This window comes from Triticum aestivum, chromosome 2D (genome assembly GCF_018294505.1).
Source record: "Triticum aestivum cultivar Chinese Spring chromosome 2D, IWGSC CS RefSeq v2.1, whole genome shotgun sequence".
NCBI classification, from domain to species: Eukaryota; Viridiplantae; Streptophyta; class Magnoliopsida; order Poales; family Poaceae; genus Triticum; species Triticum aestivum.
In genome coordinates, this window is record NC_057799.1 from 504,080,216 (window position 1) to 504,099,481 (window position 19,266).

The window sequence follows — 19,266 nt, forward strand, 5'->3', positions numbered from 1 at the left end:
TGTTCATCCCAGAGGCAGCATCGATCGGCTTCAGTTAGCAGCAGTAGCGAAGGAATCGCTCGATCGGGTTTAGTTAACAGCCATCGATCGATCGCTCGGGTTCAGTAACGCGTAGCGTGCAGTGCAATCGCTCGGGTTCAGTTAGAGCCCAACGCCTCACTCGGGTTCAGTTAGAGCCAATGCCTCGCACACACGCGTGTACGTGTACGAGAGAAACGCGCATCGCTCGGCCCCCGACCTCCCACCGTAACCGGGAACTCCCCGAAATTTTCCTCGCCCTCGCTTCTACCAAGGTTTTTTCCGTCATGGATGGCCCAAAGAATGTCATGCAGCTGCGTCTCCGGCCCGCCCAAGACGAAAAGCCCATTTTCTGTCATGATTTTTTGTCATAGAAGTAGGAGCCCACCACATCTATGATGATACCGGGTTTTGTCACAATTATCCTCATAGAAGTGTCATATGTATGACAGAAAAAAATTCGTTCGGCCCAAAATGTCACGGATGTGTCTTTTTTTTTTGTAGTGTCTATTACGTTTTGGAGAGTGGTGTCTCCTAGTTTGGTTAGGTGTCGCTTGGGAGCCTCCGTCAAATTGTGGAGTTGAACCAAGAAGTTTGTAAGGGCAAGGAGATCGCCTACTTTGTGAAGATCTACCCAAGTGAGGCAAGTCCTTCGTGGGCGATGGCCATGGTGGGATAGACAAGGTTGCTTCTTCGTGGGTGGAGCCCTCCATGGACTCGCGCAACCGTTACCCTTCGTGGGTTGAAGTCTCCATCAACGTGGACGTACGATAGCACCACCTATCGGAACCATGCCAAAAATCTCCGTGTATCCATTGCCTTTGCACTCTCCAAACCCTTCCCTTTACCTTCATATGCAATGTTCTACTTTTCGCTACTATACTCTTAGAATTGCATGTGTAGGTTGATTGCTTGACTTGTGCTAATTGTTTACATCTTCCCACAACTAAAATTGGGAAAAGGTTAGATTTTTATTTGGTCAAGTAGTCTAATCACACCCCCTCTAGAACTACTTTCGATCATAAAGTGGCAACAAGAAAAACCAGAGTGAACTCCAAAAAATGAAAGCCTGCCTAGGGAGGCCCTTTGCCCGGAGAAGCCTTGCTTGATTTTTCCTGATTTGCAAACCTTCTCACAAGTTTGTCTTTTGCTGTGAACTAGTAAATGTTGGTTATGTTGTATCAATCATTGAGATGTATAAAATTGCTGAACTTATGCTTTTCAAGTATTTTATGAAGCCGAGTTTAATGTGAATGTTCCACATGAATGCTGGACTAGCGTGTGAATGTTTGGAATTTACATTGTGGCCGCAGTTAACTGCATGAACCACTGTAACAAGATATGTAGTTGCTTATATGTCAGACAACAGAGTATTGATTCTTAGCTGTTCCATAGCCGACTTTTCTAGTGTTGAAGCAAGTTGGGCCAATGTGTCGTGTTTTGAACAACTTCTTACAAGTGGGGCAGCACCAACAATGTTTACAAGTACTTAACCAGCCTAACGTACCATATTTATACATCGGCGCACAATTCTCGAACAAGTACTCTATTTCATCAAACACACACTGCTCGTATGATAAACCGTGACAACTTATGTCCTACCATGCCATATTACATGAAAAACTAGTGAGGACGCATCTGTTTTGGCAACAATTATGGTGGTTCTCACGTGATTCACGGGCACACAAAAGTAGCAGTGGTTTCCATAGACGGATTCAAACAGAGTACTAGCCCTAGAGGGCTCGATAATAGGCAAGGTTCGGATAATTAGACACAATCCAAACTACTTTTAAACACTAGCTGGGCCAACAATTTCATGCCTCGATCTAATTTGGGATGGAGACAAGACGGACCTTGCCATGAACATCATCGAGGATGTCCGGCAGCATCTCAATCCTGTCAACCTTCTTGAAAACCTTGTGGCCTTGCCACTCATAAACTTGCTTGTGGAGGCATGCCACGTCATCTTCCTGCGTAAGCTTGACAAGAATAGTAATCACAAACGAAGGAGTAGCTTTGAACTTCTTGTGCTTTAGTACACCCTGGACAACACGCCTGACAACAGTGTGGCTGGAATACATGTTGACTTTGGTACAAGTGCAACTGGCTTCCAGGATCCAACAACCTAAGATCTTTGTTTTCCCAGTGCATATATTCAGGTCATCCGCCTCATAGCGAGTGACATGTACAACCACACAATCCTTGTCTGCATCAGGGCTCTAATTGAAACGGAAATGAATTCTGAATTACTTTCCAATATAAAAACGCAAGATATTTAAACCACTATTTAGATTCAAAAGTATGCATGACAGGGAAGGTAGCATGGCATCGAAGCTAATACAATTTTGCATTATTTATCACCACATACTTAGATGAAAACCCACAATCGAGATCAACAAAGAAGAAAATCACCTTGGGCAGCTCAGGGGGGCATCCTATAAGGGGGGAAACTGCTCCTGCAGGGCCATGGGGGTTGTAACCTCAAACGGGGGGTTGACCATCTCCGTAGTGGCCGTGAGCGTATCTCGGATCGGCTCGGTGGCGGCCTCCATCTTCTTGGAGCTCTCTATCTTGTGGGGATCAACCTCCCGCGTCTGCTCCAACATCAAGAGATCATTCCGAGGTTCTCCTTGGTCCATCATGAAACTGACATATATGTAATATCCCAAATTTTCAATTTGGAATGTTATACATTAGATCATCATTGCATATCATATTTTATTGCATTTTGGCTTGATCCTAGAAATTCTATGCAACTCAAGGACCTACGGAGAGAGTTGGGAATTTCGTTATTTTCATATTCGAGTTTTCTCGAATTTTGAAAAGAGAATCGTTTGATTTTAAATATTTTCTCTTCGAATATTTCTTTTTATGAAAATAAAAGAGAGAGGATAAAATGATTTCCTCAAAATAAAGAAATATTGGAGATTTAATATTAAAATCAAATAAGAATTTTATTCGGAGTTTTATCGCTATTTTATTTGAATTAGGAAAAATATGCGTTTTTCAAAATTGCATTAGAGTCCCAAATAAATTTTCACCTTGTGCGGTAGATTTTTAAAGGACGGGAAAAATTTATTTCAAGATTTTTGGAGTCCGTTTAGTATTTCTTTTATTCGTTTTTCTGCGAGGAATAATTAAAAAAAAGGAAACCGACTTTGGGCCGTATCCGCCCGGGACTCCGCCCGGGGGAGGCTTTACAAGCCGCCGAGGCGAGCCCCGCAGCCCATCAGCCCGCCGCCACCGAAACCCTAGCCGCCCTCGCCGCCGGAGCCGCCACCCGCCACCGCCGTCATTTCGCCGGACCTCACCGGATATAGCCGCCGTCGCCGCCTCGTTTTTCGCGAGAAAACCGATCTTTTTTTTAAACCCTAGATGCTTTTTTTATTTTTTTAGATTGGTTTTTTCGGTTTAGTTATTTTTGCGAACGCCCGTTCGTTTGTTCATTTTAACGAAGGTTTTCACCGTTTAGCCGCAGACAGCGAACGTTCGTTCGTTAGCCTGTTCGTCAGTTTTTCTTTTTCTCAGATTTTCCGCGATTATTTTCGATCGTGATTTCTGATCCGATTTTCGTTTTAGTTTATCTTTTCGCTCGTTTATCGGAATGAGGTGATTCAAGCGCCTAGAGTTTCGTCTCGAAACCCTCTTTCTGTTTAATCAACTTAAACAAGTTTTTGCTACTATAAAATTTGACTTTAGTCCAGATTAGTAAATGAAGCTTGTTTCTTTCGCAGTTTGAGTTTTGTTGCTTCGTTTGAGTTGATTCTTTTTGCAAACCGGAGTTCTTAAGTTGAACTTTCTGGTTAGACTTTCTTATTTGAGTTTTACCCGTGCGTCTTTGCTTGATTGCTTATTGTATGCTTGTTTGTTTGCGATAGAGTACCCGGAGTGCGAAGCGTGCTACTACGAGTCTCTAGGTTTCGCGGATCATCAGCAAGGCAAGTAACACTTTGATCATACCTCTTTACTACCCAGTTTTATTGCGTTAGATAAATCCTCAAACAATTGCATGGTTAGGATTCTGATTTAAATTGTGGGTTCGGGAAGTAGTTGAGGTAGTACCTATTCACCTGTTTATTATCAAACCCTGGGAGTTACTTCTACGTTGCTTATATTGCTATGCTATGCTCGTAGACGTGGTTTGGGTTTGAGTGTACCCATGACAGATGTGAGATTGTTAATTAATGGTTAACTTGAGGTGGCAACTTTAATACACATCTGGGTGGATTGAGGCACCTAGGGAATCCAGTGTTGCCTGTATTTTTGGAAATCCCGGGGTACCGTGTGATTCTCCTATGGACTGCCACCCAGGCTCAAAGGGGTCATAAGATTATTCTTGCTAGAAACTTCCGTGTGCAGCCACATGCCATTATGGGCTCTGGCGTAGTTGAGTAAGTTGTGGGAAGCCTTTCCATGATGGGCTAGCAGATGTAGGGGATTGTAGGTGTACAGGCCTATCTATCGGTTAAGGGGACCTCTTCGGAAAGACTGTGTCTCGGTCATCCGTTTCTCAAACATCATGTAGTGCGAGAAATCCAACGGAGGAGATCGAGTCTTGTGGGGAAAAGTGCACAAACCTCTGCAGAGTGTACAAACTAATCATGGTTAGCCGTGTCCCCGGTTATGGACAATCTTGAGTATCTGGTTCTTGGATTATCATGTGGACCTCATCACTCAAAAATTAATTTTGTTGGGGTTATTAATTACCTTTTAATTGGGATTGAGCTGGGGTTTACGATTCTCAATGTTTTCAACCAACTTTGTAGTTAAATAAAATTTATTCCTTTGTTGCAGGGAAAAATTGGCTTTTCGCAAAACATATTAACCATACAGCCTCCACCAGCCATATATGCACATAGTGATAGCTTTATTCTGTTCATTACTCTCTTGTGTTACATTGCCAGCATATTCCATGTGCTGACCCGTTTTTCAGGCTGCAATGTATCATGTTGCAGACTTTTCAGACGACGAGTAAGGAGCCTTAGGTCGTGGTCTTTCACTCAGTGATGCCGTTGGAGTTGATGGACTCACTATATCTTCCAAGCATTCCGCTGTTATCATGTTAGATGGCCTTAAGCCTTATTTATTGTAATAAGTTCTCTTTTGAGACATTCGATGTAATAAGTGTGTGATTGGTACTCTGTTATAAATCCTTCGAGTACTGTGCGTGTCAGCATTACCGATCCAGGGATGACACTGATGCACAGAGATCAGACTGTTTGAGGTCTGGTCGCTACAATATAGGAGACAACTGAAAGGAAAACACAATCGCAATGACAATGAAACAAAAAAGAGAAGGAGGGTCGGTTACTGCTTTGCAAAAGTTCTTTTTTTTGAAAGAAAATATACCAGCATCACGGATCCACTTACGTTCCCTTCGTTGGGAGAGAAGAACAATGGCAGATGCGAGTGTTGGCTTTCTTGAAGACGGTGAGGGAGAAGGGGATTTAGCTAAGAGTGAAATGACGGTTGCTTCGTCCGTCAAACTTAGACTGCGGCGAGGTGGGGTTTTGTGATGTGATGGCTCGGTACTGCCGCGCTATGACCGGGGTGACTCTCCGCCCGCATCCGCCTTCTAATTTGGTGGATGGCATTTGGGCTCGCGCGCTGCATGGCCCACATGTCGGTGAACTAAAGTAAAACAGCATTCTGTAGCGGGAGACGTTTCGATGACCTCAGAGAAGCAAGAAGAGGTAGTGTATCCACTTACTAGTAGTAATTGTTTCTCTGGGCCCAAGACAAAAGAGCCCATCCACCCTAGTAAATAATAAAATCAATTCAAAAGCCCATATATTTACTTAATGAGAGGCACTACCCAGCACACCACCCCCCGAAAAAACATGGGTGCTCTTCTTCCTCCTCACTCCCACCCACCACACGTCACCTCGCTCCAGCCATACCCCCAAATTCCTCACCTCACTCCTACAGAAAACCCCAGCTCCCCTTCTTCCTCACTGCTGCAGAAAACCCCAGCTCCCCTTCTTCTTCACTCGCACTACAACTAGCCTCGTCATTCGTTAGTCTGCTCAAATCCATGAGCGCAACACGACGCCCTCGAGGAAAATGGAGTCGGCTGACCCCAGCGCCAAGAAGATGAGGCTCCCGCCAGCGGCAATTTCTGTTGTAGATCCCGCACCCGGCAGCGCGGGGAGAAGCGGCGAGCCCCCCCCCCCCACCGGATCCTAGGAACCCGTAGAATCTCGAGCGGACTGCATCAGCGATCTCTAGGATGCCATCCTTGGGGAGATCACTTCGCTTCTTCCCACCAAGGATTGCTGCCGCACCCAAGTCCTCTCAACTCGGTGGCGCCTTCTATGGCGCGCCGCGCCCCTTAATCTCGACTGTCGTGAGCTATCTCTCTTTAATGATTTTGAACTCCCCGGAGCCATCATCTCCTCCCACCAGGGCTCCGTTCAAGGCCTCTGCATCCCAGCATGCACCTGAGCATGCCCTGCATGGTGGACGCCTGGCTAAAATCCCCTGAATTCACATAACTAGAGCTACTTGAATTCTACTATTCCCCTAGAAATCACATACCACATACCGAACGCCATGTACTTGTGTCCTCAGCACCGATGTCCATCTCGTGGTTTTCCTCCTCTCTCCACACCGCCACCTTTGTGATGTGCTACCTACCGGACAATCTGGTACTAAACCTTTGACTCTCATTTCTCAAAAAACTTTCACTTGTTGGGGCTCGTATGTCAGAGGCCTCATTGCACAACATCATCCACTCCAGTTGCCTGCCCTGGAGTGCTTGGTGCTTGTTTTCACAGTTAGAATCGGTTGTCTCCAAATAAAGTCGCCTAACCTTGTAAGAATTGGAATTTCTTTTGACGGAAGGTAGCTCATCATCGAAGATGCCCCTTCACTTCAAAGGTTGATCCTTGATTCTCGTTATTCGTCATCGGAAATAACTGTCGTCTCTGCGCCTAAACTAGAGACCTTGGGTGTAATACATGATCTCTGTGTTCATTTCAAGATGGTGTTTGGCTCCACCATTCTTCAGGTGATGTATATTATCATCTACACTTGTAATCATATGCTGCATTTTAAATTTCTGCGCATAAGTTCTATATCATCTAGGAGTACACTTTTTGTACTAATATTATGTTCTATGCTCAATGAAGAGTTTGTCCATGGATAGCCTATCAATGATGCTGGATTCTGTCAAGTTCTTCTATATCCATATGAATAGTTTTGATCTGAACAAGATTATTGGCTTGCTGCAATGCATTCCATGTCTGGAGAAGTTGTATATAAAGGTGATAATTTCACGCACATTGGAAGCCCGCATATAGTGTACTAGAATTAACCGTTCAACTGTTGCTCTTTCGACACTCTTTTTTAGACCTTAACTGTTTTCAGTCTTCATGTCTATTTATGCAATAGGATGGGGTAAGAAAGTTATAACCAATCGATGGATTCGTAAGCACCGGGATTTTCTCAGTTCTCATGACATTCGATTGAAGACAATAACACTCGAACGATATGTAGCCAACCATGCAAACACTAGATTTGTCACATTCTTCCTGCTGAATGCAAGGTTACTATTGTTCATCACGCTTAGGTTTATCAGCACCATCATTTTGATGGATGGGTATTTCGAAGAGCAAAAAAGGAGCTTCAGGTGGACAAAAGGGCTTCTGAACGTGTCGGGCTTCTATTTACAACATCTTGTGGTCATAATCCAGTAAATTTTATGACCCAGGATGTTCATTCTATGGACCTGACCGATCCATTTGATTGTGACTGTCGGAAATAGTGTTGGAGTTAGATGTTGTTGCCCTTTTCAATCTTGGTTTTGTCTAAACCTGATTAACAATTGACCCTCGTGCTTTTGTACAGTTTGTAAGCTGGAGTTAGATGTTGTTGCCATTTTCAACTCGGTTGTGACTGTCATATTTTCTTTGAAACAAGGCAAATGGCTTGCCATTTGTTTAATTAAGAGAGAAATATTGTAACAAATCCCAACCAAGGGAAATAGCATCACTCTCGCTGGCTGCTTGAGCTCACTGTGCATTACAGAACCCAAGTGATTAGCCCCCACCAGCACCCACAAACTTATTTTGAACTAGCACGCCAAATGGGATGTACATATTCATAAGAAAGGTTGCATGGCCGTGACAGATTTTGATTCTGACATTTGGGACCCACGAGGAAAAAGCCTATCCAAGGTGGTGTTGACTTATCAGTCAACAAACGATTCTGCCTACCACCCGTTGGATTGACATCCAACATCTTCCGTGTATCTCCTATCTCTTGCCCTCTTCCTCCAGCCGCCCAAACCAAACCACCCCATTGGTCCCGCCTGCTTCCGCCTCCCATGGCTGGTTGCGCTTCCGCCACCCCACCGTACTCATCCCTCTATTCCCCCCACACGTCCCATTATTCTCTGGCGACGTCCGCCCCAACACGCACCCGCACCCGAACCAGTCAATCTCGTACTCCCCTCCTCCTGCGACTAGACTGCCGCATCTTCCACAACTCATGTTTATTCCTTTCCGAGGCCTCGCCGTCGTTTTTCGCCTCGCTCGTCGTGCGTGGTGCGCCGCCGTCTAGCGTTGTCAACGTGGTCAACAACCGAGAGGAATAAGGAGATGACTGTACGTGGAGAGGATGACAGTAGGGACCTACCAGGGTCATGGCAGTACGCAAGCAAGTGCCTCGTTATTACAAGCCCAAAAAAATGGTTCCTCCTAATGGTTGGACATCTGGGTCCCACGCCATTGTCAACATAGTCAATAAACGAGAGAATTACACAACGAGCGGCTGACACCAGGCACCCAGCAGGTTGCACAATTTTTATTTACTTTTTTTATGAACAAGCAGTTGTTATTTAGTACTAGTTTTAGAGACGGATCAAGGTAACAACGGGACTGTGCGGGGGCTGTGGCCCGTCTAGCAAGGGTTTTATTTTATGTTTACCACATGATGAGCCTAGTTGTGTTTTTTTTCTTTCTGAAAATGGCTAGCCCAGTTCTACTTTTTTAAAAGAAATACCCAACGGAGGCCTACTTGCTTTCTCAGCCCTGCTGGGCTGCAAATCTTTCAAGACGAGAGCGATCTATTCTCTTTCCCAGAAAATGAAGTAGTAAGAAATGGGATGTAAATTTTAAAAACACAGCAAACCGGCAATTAGTTTCAAATATCGTTTTTTTAGATTTCAAGATTTCGAATTTAATTGTTTTTTGTGGGGAATATTATGTTGGATTTTAAATGGATAAAAATTTATCATTTTTAAATTTGTTTGAACGTGGTTCGAAATTTCAGGATTAAAAACAGTTCGGACCACACCAAAATATGAAAATTTGGTTGAATTTTTAACCATGGCCAGAATATGGGTTGTAATGGTAACAAAGAGAATATGGTCTTAAAAAATCCTTAAGAATAAGCCAATGGGTTGTACATTTATTAGCAATAATGGCAGATGTGTTGTATGCTGTTTTCCACATATTTGAGGCAGACTTGTGAGGCTACTAGGTTGTCGTGTATGCTTTCCTAAAAAAAGGTTGACGCGCACGCAAGGCCTTGTCAACTTAGTTAACACATGAGAGCAATGACTGTTAGATGTCCATCCAACGGCCGTCATGCTTTTTCAATCTCTGCTCTTCCTGCTCCAGCCACTCAAACCAGCGCTGACCGGACTGTCTGCTCCCTCCTTCCATGGCCGGTTGTGCTGTCGTGCAGGCCTCACCGCCCCACCCTACTCCCATCGATGGGCTAGCCATCCCTATACTCACCCACACCTGTTGTTATTCTCCGGTGATGGCAGACGAACTAGTAAACTCTCGTACTCCCCTCCGCGTGGGAAACAACTGCCGAGTCTTCCCTGGCTCCATGTTGTTCCCTTCCTAGGCCTTGCTGTCGTCCACCGCCCTAGTGCTCTCGGTGCGGCGTGGTCAACGAACGACATCCATCAGAAGAGGACTGTATGTGGAGAGGCTGACAGCTGGGTCCACGGTCACACGCAAGGAAGTGCCTCCTTATTATGCGCAAAATATTGATTCCTTCACCTAACAGCGGGGAACCACCGGAAGGGCCTCTGTATTCCGCGAAAAAACGTTCCTCCCGCTGACAGCTCGAACCCACCAGCTATATCTTCGCACGCAAGGAAGTGCCTCCTTATTACGCATAAAAAATGAACACTCCCCTGCTAGCTGGGACCCACGATATTTGGAGGCTGACTCGTGGGCCTACTAAGTTGACGCGGACGGAGGGCTTTGTCAACTTAGTGAATATGCATGATTCTAGTAGCAGTGATCTTGCAATGTCCCTCCAACGGTCGTTGTGCTTCTTCAACCTCTAGTCTTCTTGCTCTAGCCGCCCAAACCAGTGCTAGTCGTGCCGCCTGCTCCTGCCTTTGTGGCCGGCTCTGCTGTCACGCAGGCCTTAGCACCCCACCCTACTCCCATCACTGGCCTGGCCATCCCTGTACTCACCCAGACCTCCTGTTATTCTTCGGCGATGGTAGCCTCACATAGCAGTCCAACCAGTAAACCCTCGTACTCCCCTTCGCGTGGGAAACAACTGTCGAGTCTTCCCCGGCTCCGGGTCATTCCCTTCCTAGGCCTCGCCGTCGTCCACCGCCTTGGCGCTCTCACTATGGCGTGGTCAACGTGGTCAAGGAACGACTTACATCGGAAGAGGACTGTACATGGAGAGGCTGACAGCTGGGTCCATGGCCACTATAAGAAGTGCCTCCTTATTACGCACAAAATAATGATTCCTCCCCCTGACAGCGGGGACCTACCGGAAGGGCCTCTGTATTTTGGCTTAGCTGTATTTTGCGAAAAAAACATTTCCCCCTGACAGCTGGGACTGAGGGAGTCCTGGACTAAGGGGTCCTCCAGTGTCCGACCTATTATGCATGGGCCGGACTGATGGGCCGTGAAGATACGAAGACCGAAGACTCTCTCTCGTGTGCGGATGGGACTCTCCTTGGCGTGGAAGGCAAGCATGGCGGCCAAATATGAAGATTCCTTTCTTTGTAACCGACCTTATGTAACCCTAGATCCCTCTGGTGCCTATATAAACTGGAGGGCTAGGTCCGTAGAGGCCAATCATCATAATCATAGTCTACAAGCTAGACCTCTAGGGTTTTAGCCATTACGATCTCGTGGTAGATCAACTCTTGTAACACTCATATTCATCAAGATCAATCAAGCAGGAAGTACGGTATTACCTCCATAGAGAGGGCCCGAACCTGGGTAAACATTGTGTCCCCTGTCTCCTGTTACCATCAACCCTAGACGCACAGTTCAGGACCCCCTACCCGAGATACGCCGGTTTTGACACCGACGTTGGTGCTTTCATTGAGAGTTCCGCTGTGACATCGAAAACAGGGTTCATGGCCCGCCTTGTTGTCAAGGATAATATCACCTCCGGAGAAGCCCTGGCTTCGGGCCAAACGCTCTGACTTGGCGGCTTTACCATGACCGCCTGTTCGGCCGTTAAACCGACGATGACTCCTCAAGTCATCGAAAATCATTTTCGCGTTGACTCCGAATACTCCAAACGGATGGATCCGACGGAGTTGTCGTCTTTAAACGAACTCCTAGATCGCATCGTCGCCTTGGGGGTCGCTACAGACTATGATCAGATTGGGCTTAAACCTGATCAGAAAGAAATTAAATCTCCGCCGATCACCCATCAGATAGCGGTAGTGGAGGAGCAAGACAATAACTCTTCCCTATATTGAGGACGAACTATGTTCGGATTTCTGATCTCAAGGAGCCGGATACCTGTCCGCGGAACGACGCGCCCCGCCCTCCGAACCTAGAATCGGACGACGGGCCTAAAACGTCAGTTGATATCCCGGAGTCTGAACCATTAAGTTCAGAAGATTTACAAACTCCGGATCCCTAATCGGGTCAGGGTTCAGATTTAAAACCACCCACCCACGCAGCTATACGCGATCTTATGTACATATGACAGCAGTCTCAGGAAACGGTCCATCACTTTTGGGCCAGCTTCCTCCTTGTCAAAGACAAGATTAAATATTGCCGCGATGAAGATGCGATCTCAGTATTCTGCAACAATTGCACGGATGATGGAATCCTCACTGCCATCAGACGCTCTCGCGTATTACACTTTGCTGACTTGGCAACCATAGTACAGAAGTACTGCGCAATGGAAAGCACCTGGAAAACTCAGGCAACTCGTTGGGAACCACCCGCTTCAACTCAGCCCCTCGTCCGGGCAAAAAGGTCGCACCCTCGCGGGGCGCCTGACCCAATAGTAAAGAAATCAAAGCCCATTACGGGGCGCAGAACCATTCTGGAGGGATGGCTCGACAGGCCATGCAAAATACATGCAACACCGGACACCATACCAACCCACATCCTTAGAGCATATTGGACACTCCGGCAAGTGGCCAAGAGCGGCGAAGATCTCCTCACCAAAAACACCCCAGAACAACAACCCCCGGAAGACGACGACCTCAGAGTATTGACGGTCTTTGAGACATTTGCTTCGAAAAATCAGCGCAAAAGGGCACTCCGCGACCTCGCCGAAGTCTGCCAAGTCGCAGCAATAAACCCCTGGAATGACACGGCCACAACTTTCAATGTCAATGATGAACCAAAATTCAGGACAGTCCGGGCACCAACCGCCTTGGTCCTCAGTCCAATTGTGGACGGCTTCTGGCTCACCAAAGTTCTCATGGACGGCGGCAGCGGACTAAACCTCATCTACGAGGACACACTCATAAAAATGGAAATAGATAGGAGCTGCATTGAGCAAAGTAGCACGACCTTCTGGGGAATCATTCCCAGTAGGGAGGCGCGATGCGCGGGAAAAATCACGCTCGACGTGGTATTCGGCACGCTGGAGAATTATCGGTCCGAAGAAATAGCCTTCCAAGTGGCCCCTTTGAACAGCGGATATCACGCCCTACTGGGGCGAGACGCATTAACACGCTTTCAAGCTATACCTCATTACGGGTACATGAAGCTCAAGATGCCCTGGCCCAACGGCACCATCACTCTTGCCAGTGATTCGGACATAGCACTGCGCGCCGAAAATAAAACCGCATCCCTGCCCCTCAAGGCATTGTCTGAAGCCCTCGCGGCCGAAGAGCTGACCGCGCTGCGCTCCACTGTGGATAGGGATGACGTAATCCTGGACAAGCGACCCAAATCCACCTCCTTTAAACCAGCAGACGAAATAATCAAATTTTAAGTCCACCCGACGGACCCCAAAAAGACAGCATCCATCAGGGCACAACTCGACCCAACGGTCGATGCCGCGCTATGAGAGTTCCTGCACGAGAACTGGGACATATTCGCCTGGCACCCTTCTGATATGCCAGGAATCCCACGCAGGTTGGCCAAACACATCCTTAATATCTTGTAGGGGTATAAACCAGTCAAGCAAACATTGTGGCGTTTTTCCAAACCTAAACGACAAGCCATGGGAGAGGAGCTAGCCAAGTTACTGGAGGCCGGATTCATCAGAGAAATAAAACACCCGGACTGGCTAGCAAACCGTGTGATGGTACCAAAGAAGGATAAATCCTGGCGCCTGTGCGTCGATTTCAAAGATCTTAACAAGGCCTGCCCTAAGGATCCCTTCCCCCTCCCTCGCATTGATCAGATTATCGATGCAACCGCAGGACACGACTCACTGTGTTTCCTCGATGCGTACTCCGGATACCATCAAATCAAGATGAAGGAGTCCGATCAAGATGCAACGGCATTCATTACCCCATATGGGCCTTTCTGCTTTAACACTATGCCTTTCGGGCTCAAAAACGCCGGCGCCACTTACCAATGCATGATTCAAACATGCTTGGAGAAACAGATCGGCAAGACAGTTGAAGCATATGTGGATGACGTCGTCATCAAAACCAGGCACGTCGAGTCAATGATAGACGATCTACGTCTTACATTCGACAACCTCCATACATATGACATCAAGCTCAATCCGGAAAAGTGTGTTTTTGGCGTCCCCACCGGAAAATTGCTGGGCTTCATCGTTTCCAATAGAGGAATTGAGGCAAATCCAGCCAAAATACGGGCTTTGTCACAATTGGCTACGCCAACAGACCTTAAACAGGTCCTGTTGGGGATATAATTATTAGTATGACCCGCCCAGGAGGGGCCGGGTTATACTCATGACGACTCTTGAAGCCCGTGACAGCTCCTGGAGATGGCGGGTTAGTTAAGGGCCCAGGGCCCAAAGGGCGACTTAAGGCCCGTAGAGATAAACCGCCATATATGTGTAAACTTGTATTATAAGACAGGAATAGAGAGAAACCGAGCCAGACACTGTTTATGAGCCGGCCGGGACTCTATGAGCCGCTGGGCGTCGACCTCTGTATATAAAGGGACGACCCGGCGGCGGTTCAGGGCAAGTAACATCAAATCGAGAGCTAGGACAAGAGGATTCGCTCCCTGGTTATCGAGACATACATAATCCCACTCAAAACTGGATCGTAGGCTTTTACCTTCACCGCAAGGGGCCGAACCAGTATAAACCTCGTGTTCTTTGTCTGGATTAACCCCTTCTTGCTTCCTAGTTGCGATGGCTCCACGACTAAGTACTTTCACTAGGACATCTGCCGTGACGATTCCAAGATAGTTGGCGCCCACCGTGGGGCCAGCGCACGGTGGATTTGAGTTCTTCAAGGGCAGCTTCGAAGGGCTCAAGGGATACGTTGTGGGCCGAATGACCAAGAGTCGTCGCGGCAAGCTCTACATCGACGACACAGGCTGGGGCTCCGACGCCGGCTCAATTGAGTACGGGTACCGGGTCCCCTTCGGCAGAATTCACGTCTTCATCGGCCAGATCGGCGAGCCGGGCCCTGAGGCGAACATCTGTACCGACATTGTCGAGACGGCTCAGCGTGCGAGACCCGCCCAGGCTCCGCCCGCCATGAAGCGTGCCTTCATGGGATGCATCCATGGAGGAGAACTTCCTGAAGGATCCGTGTCTGGCGCTGAGACGGCCATCTATTCTGACGGTGAGTCATCCATGGGTGAGACGGATTCGTTGTATCAATTACAAGACGGCGGGCTTGGGGGCTATTCCGATGGCAGCAGTATTCCGGACCCCTTTGAGCCGCCGAGCAGAGTAGGGATCTTCATGGATGGCACTCAACCAGGTCAAAACTCTACAGCTGCGGCAGCGATAACCTCCGGGTCAGCGGCAGCCGGGGCAGGAGGCCCTGTGCGCCTGCCGGATCAGGTGCTGATTGATCTCACGGATAGGTTGACAACCCTGTTAACCGCCACAGTTAATCCAGCAGATCAGGCTGAACATGACGCAGAGGTAGCTCGATTGCGTGAGTTAATAGCACAAGCCAAGGAAAACCTAGCAGCTGAGGGCACCAGATTGGCCACAGAACGGGCAGCTTTGGAGGCTTGAGCTCAGCAGCTTCAATCAGAAGCGTTCCAGCTTACGATGGATTTAAACGCATCAAATGAGGTCATGAGGAGAAGGCACCAGAAGTCTCAATCCCGTCTGCCTTTGATTTACGATCCTAGAAATCTCTTTCGCACACCCGGTGCAGGTCCCAGTAATCCGCCAGAGGTAAACCCGGCTGCGACGCCTGGAGCTGGGGCGCCGGTTCAACCACGGGTGACGGAACCTCCCCGAGTGAACACAGCTCCGCCTCAATATGTGCCAACACCACCGGGTCATTATTCTAACCCGCTGGAGAACATGATCGCTGCGGCGGCGCGATTGGCGGCTCTCCCAGTGGAGGGCGACTCTCCGACGGCGGTTGAAACACGAAGGGTCAGAGAACTTCTTCAGACGGCTCTGGTACAGCAGGAGGCATACTCTTACAGTCGGACAGGATTCATTCGACCCCTCGTCCAAGCCGGAGGCCGAGTTACAGCAGGCATATGGACTAGGTGGCAGTTTCGAGCAACGTCCGGCGCCGTGATCAGCCAGGTAGGCGAGACCCGGCGCGAGATGGAGCCCCTAACTTGGCTAACCAAGATAGGGTACGCCAAGAGGCTGAGCGGGCGGCTTAGCAGGTGATGGAGTAGGCGGCTTACCAACCTTTTCCGGTTTATCCGACGACTTCTATTGAGGCAGGCGCAACCACGAGAACCGCAGGTGTCCCTTGCTTAGTGCCAGCACTGCGTAATGAGCGTTTGCCCAAGGATTGTAAGGGGCCTCGAAAGGTGCCTAACTACACGGCTGAGTTGCAGCCGGGGGCGTGGATTGAAACTTACAAGATGGCCATGGAATTGCTGGAGGTCAGTGACGCAGCAATGGCCAAGTACTTCACTATGATGCTGGATGGAACGGCCCGCACTTGGTTAAAGGGACTGCCACCTAATTCCATTGGTTCCTGGGCCGAGTTAAAGGCCCGGTTCATTCAGAACTTGAAGGACACATGCAAGCAGCCCACGTCGATTGTGGACTTGACTAATTGCAAGCAAGAGGAAGGTTAGTCCACGACCCATTGGGTGCGCCGGGTGAAGGAAATAACATTCATCTGATAAGATGGATGCCGGCTCTGTAGTCTTAATGTTGGTGAAAATTTGCCGTTTTGAACCTCTGAAACAGAAGCTGGGGCGGCTCAAGCGCGATTGTAATGACATGGGCCAGCTGATGGCGGCTCTGGTCAAATACGCCGATTCTGATAGTACCAAGGATCCCGCGTCTGATGAAGAGAAGACAAGGAAGGGAAAGAAGAACGGTAACCCTAAGGGTCTTCAGCATAACCCAGCGAATCAAGGAGGCAATAATAAACGTAAGGCTGACGGTAGCTCAGAGTTTGTGGCAAATACGCAGGGCAACAATCAACGACGCAAGGGGAGGCCACCTCCTCGGTCTGGCGGGTCAGGTCCCACCCTTGAGCAGCTGCTGAATGAGCCTTGTCCAAGACACGGCACCCGCGAGAAGCCGGCCACTCATCTGTGGAAAGACTGTATGATTATGAAGGCTTTCAAGAATTCTAACATTTTTGACGGCAATCACGGGCCGGGTGGCGGCTCAGGTGGTGGCGGTTTTCATGGCCCGGGCGGCGGCTCAGGTGGCGGCGGCTGTCATGGCCAGGGCCCTCAAGGTCACCAAGGTGGTTATAATCAGCAATCTGGCCAGGGATGTCAACAACAGCAGCAATCCGGGTATCAGAGTAACCCAAAGCAGCTGAATAGTGGGCAGTATCATGTGCTCACCACTAGCTTATGCAAACGGGACCAGAAACTTCATAAGAGGGCGGTGAACACGGTTGAACCGGCGGTTCCGTGTTATCTGAGATGGTCTGAGCAGCCTATTCTATGGAGTAGGGAGGATCACCCTCCACGGGTTGACAATCCGGGTCACTTGGCTTTAGTGGTGGCGCTTCAAGTTGGTGGATACATATTCACAAAAGTACTCATGGATGGAGGCAGTAGCATCAACATTCTCTATTATGAGACCTTTCGTCGCATGGGGTTGACTGGTAAGAATCTTAAAACATCCAACACTGTTTTTCACGGAGTAGTGCCCGGTAAGTCGGTGTACCCAGTGGGTAAAATTGAGCTAGAAGTAGCCTTTGGCGATGAGCATGATTCCAGGGCTGAGAAGTTAACCTTTGAGGTAGTCAAAATCCGGAGCCCATATCACGCATTGTTTGGACGGCCGGCTTATGCAAAGTTCATGGCGCGGCCGTGTTATGTTTAACTGCAGCTCAAAATGCCGGGTCATAAGGGCACCAACAGAGTGCATGGGAGTCGGAAGATAGCCTTGGAATGTGAGGAAGGCGATGCTGCTTATGCTGAATCTGTTTGTGCAACAGAAGAGTTGAAGTTCTACAAGGACAATGTTGACCCGACAGACATGACGTCTTTGAAAAAGCCAACCACGGAACATGAGCCGGTGATGAAATTTAAGTCGGCTGATGAAACCAAGCTTGTTGATTTTGTTCCAGGCGACTCATCTAAGCAGTTTAGTATCAGTGCCAATCTGGATCCCAAATAGCAAAGCGCGCTCATCGAGTTCATCCGTGAGAACCGGGCATCTTTGCATGGAAACCTTCTGACACGCCGGGTGTACCGAGAGAACTCGTTGAGCACACTCTTAATATTGATCCAAAATTTAAACCGGTCAAACAGTTCCTTCGGCGGTTTAATGAGGAGAGGTGCAAAGCTATTGGAGAGGAGGTGGCCCGGCTCCTGGCGGCCGGGTTTATTGTTGTAGTTTTTCACCCAGAGTGGTTGGTTAATCCGGTAGTTGTGCTCAAAAAGAACGGCACCTGGCGTATGTGTGTGGATTACAAGGACTTAAACAAGGCTTGTCCGGCTGATCCTTTTGCTCTTCTCCGTATTGATCAAATCATTGATGCCACGACGGGTTGTGAGCGTTTGAGCTTTTTGGATGCTTACTCTGGATATCATCAGATCAAAATGGCAGTTAAGGACCAAGAGAAGATGGCTTTCATCACTCCGTTTGGAGCCTTCTGTTATGTGTCTATGCCTTTTGGCCTTAAGAGTGCCCAGGCGACCTATCAGTGATGTGTGCAGAACTGTCTCCACAATCAGATTGGGCGTAACGTTCATGCTTATGTGGATGACATTGTGGTGAATTCCAGATAGAAGGGGACCTTGATAGATGATCTGAAGGAAACCTTTGATAATCTCCGGGTCTACAAGATGATGCTTAACCCGACCAAGTGCGTTTTTGGAGTGCCAGCTGGCAAACTTTTGGGTTTTCTAGTCTCTAACAGAGGCATTGAGGCTAACCCGGAGAAGATCAAGGCAATCACCTCTTTGGCTAAGCCGGCGTGTATCAATGATGTTCAGTGTCTAGCGGGCCGTATTGCTGCTTTAAGCCGGTTCATAAGCCAGTTAGGTGAGAAGGCCATACCGCTGTATCAGATGATGAAGAAGACGAACGACTTTGTCTGGAGTGATGCTGCTAACGCTGCCTTTGAAGATTTGAAGAGACAGTTATCTGAGCCACCGGTCCTTGCTGCTCCTATTGATAAAGAGCCCCTATTGCTGTATGTGGCTGCTAGCACACGTGCCGTCAGTGTGGCCATTGTGGTGGAGCGCAAGGAGGCTGGCAAGGAGCATCCGGTTCAACGGCCGGTTTACTACATCAGTGAGGTGCTTATCGAGTCCAAGCAAAGGTATCCACATTGACAGAAACTTGTTTATGGGGTGTTCATGGCAAGCCGGAAGCTCAAGAAATACTTCTAGGGTCACCCCATCACTGTGGTCAGTTCTGCTCCTTTGGGAGATATCATTCAAAACAGAGAAGCCACAGGACGAGTCGCCAAGTGGGCCATTGAACTTGGGCCTCATG

The 19,266-nt window shown here is 48.2% G+C and overlaps 1 pseudogene; it reads left to right on the forward strand.

Moving 5' to 3' along the window:
* LOC123049711 (uncharacterized) overlaps positions 1 to 19,028 on the forward strand; it is a 58,573-nt pseudogene extending 39,545 nt beyond the window's left edge.
* The last annotated feature ends 238 nt before the right edge of the window (positions 19,029 to 19,266 follow it).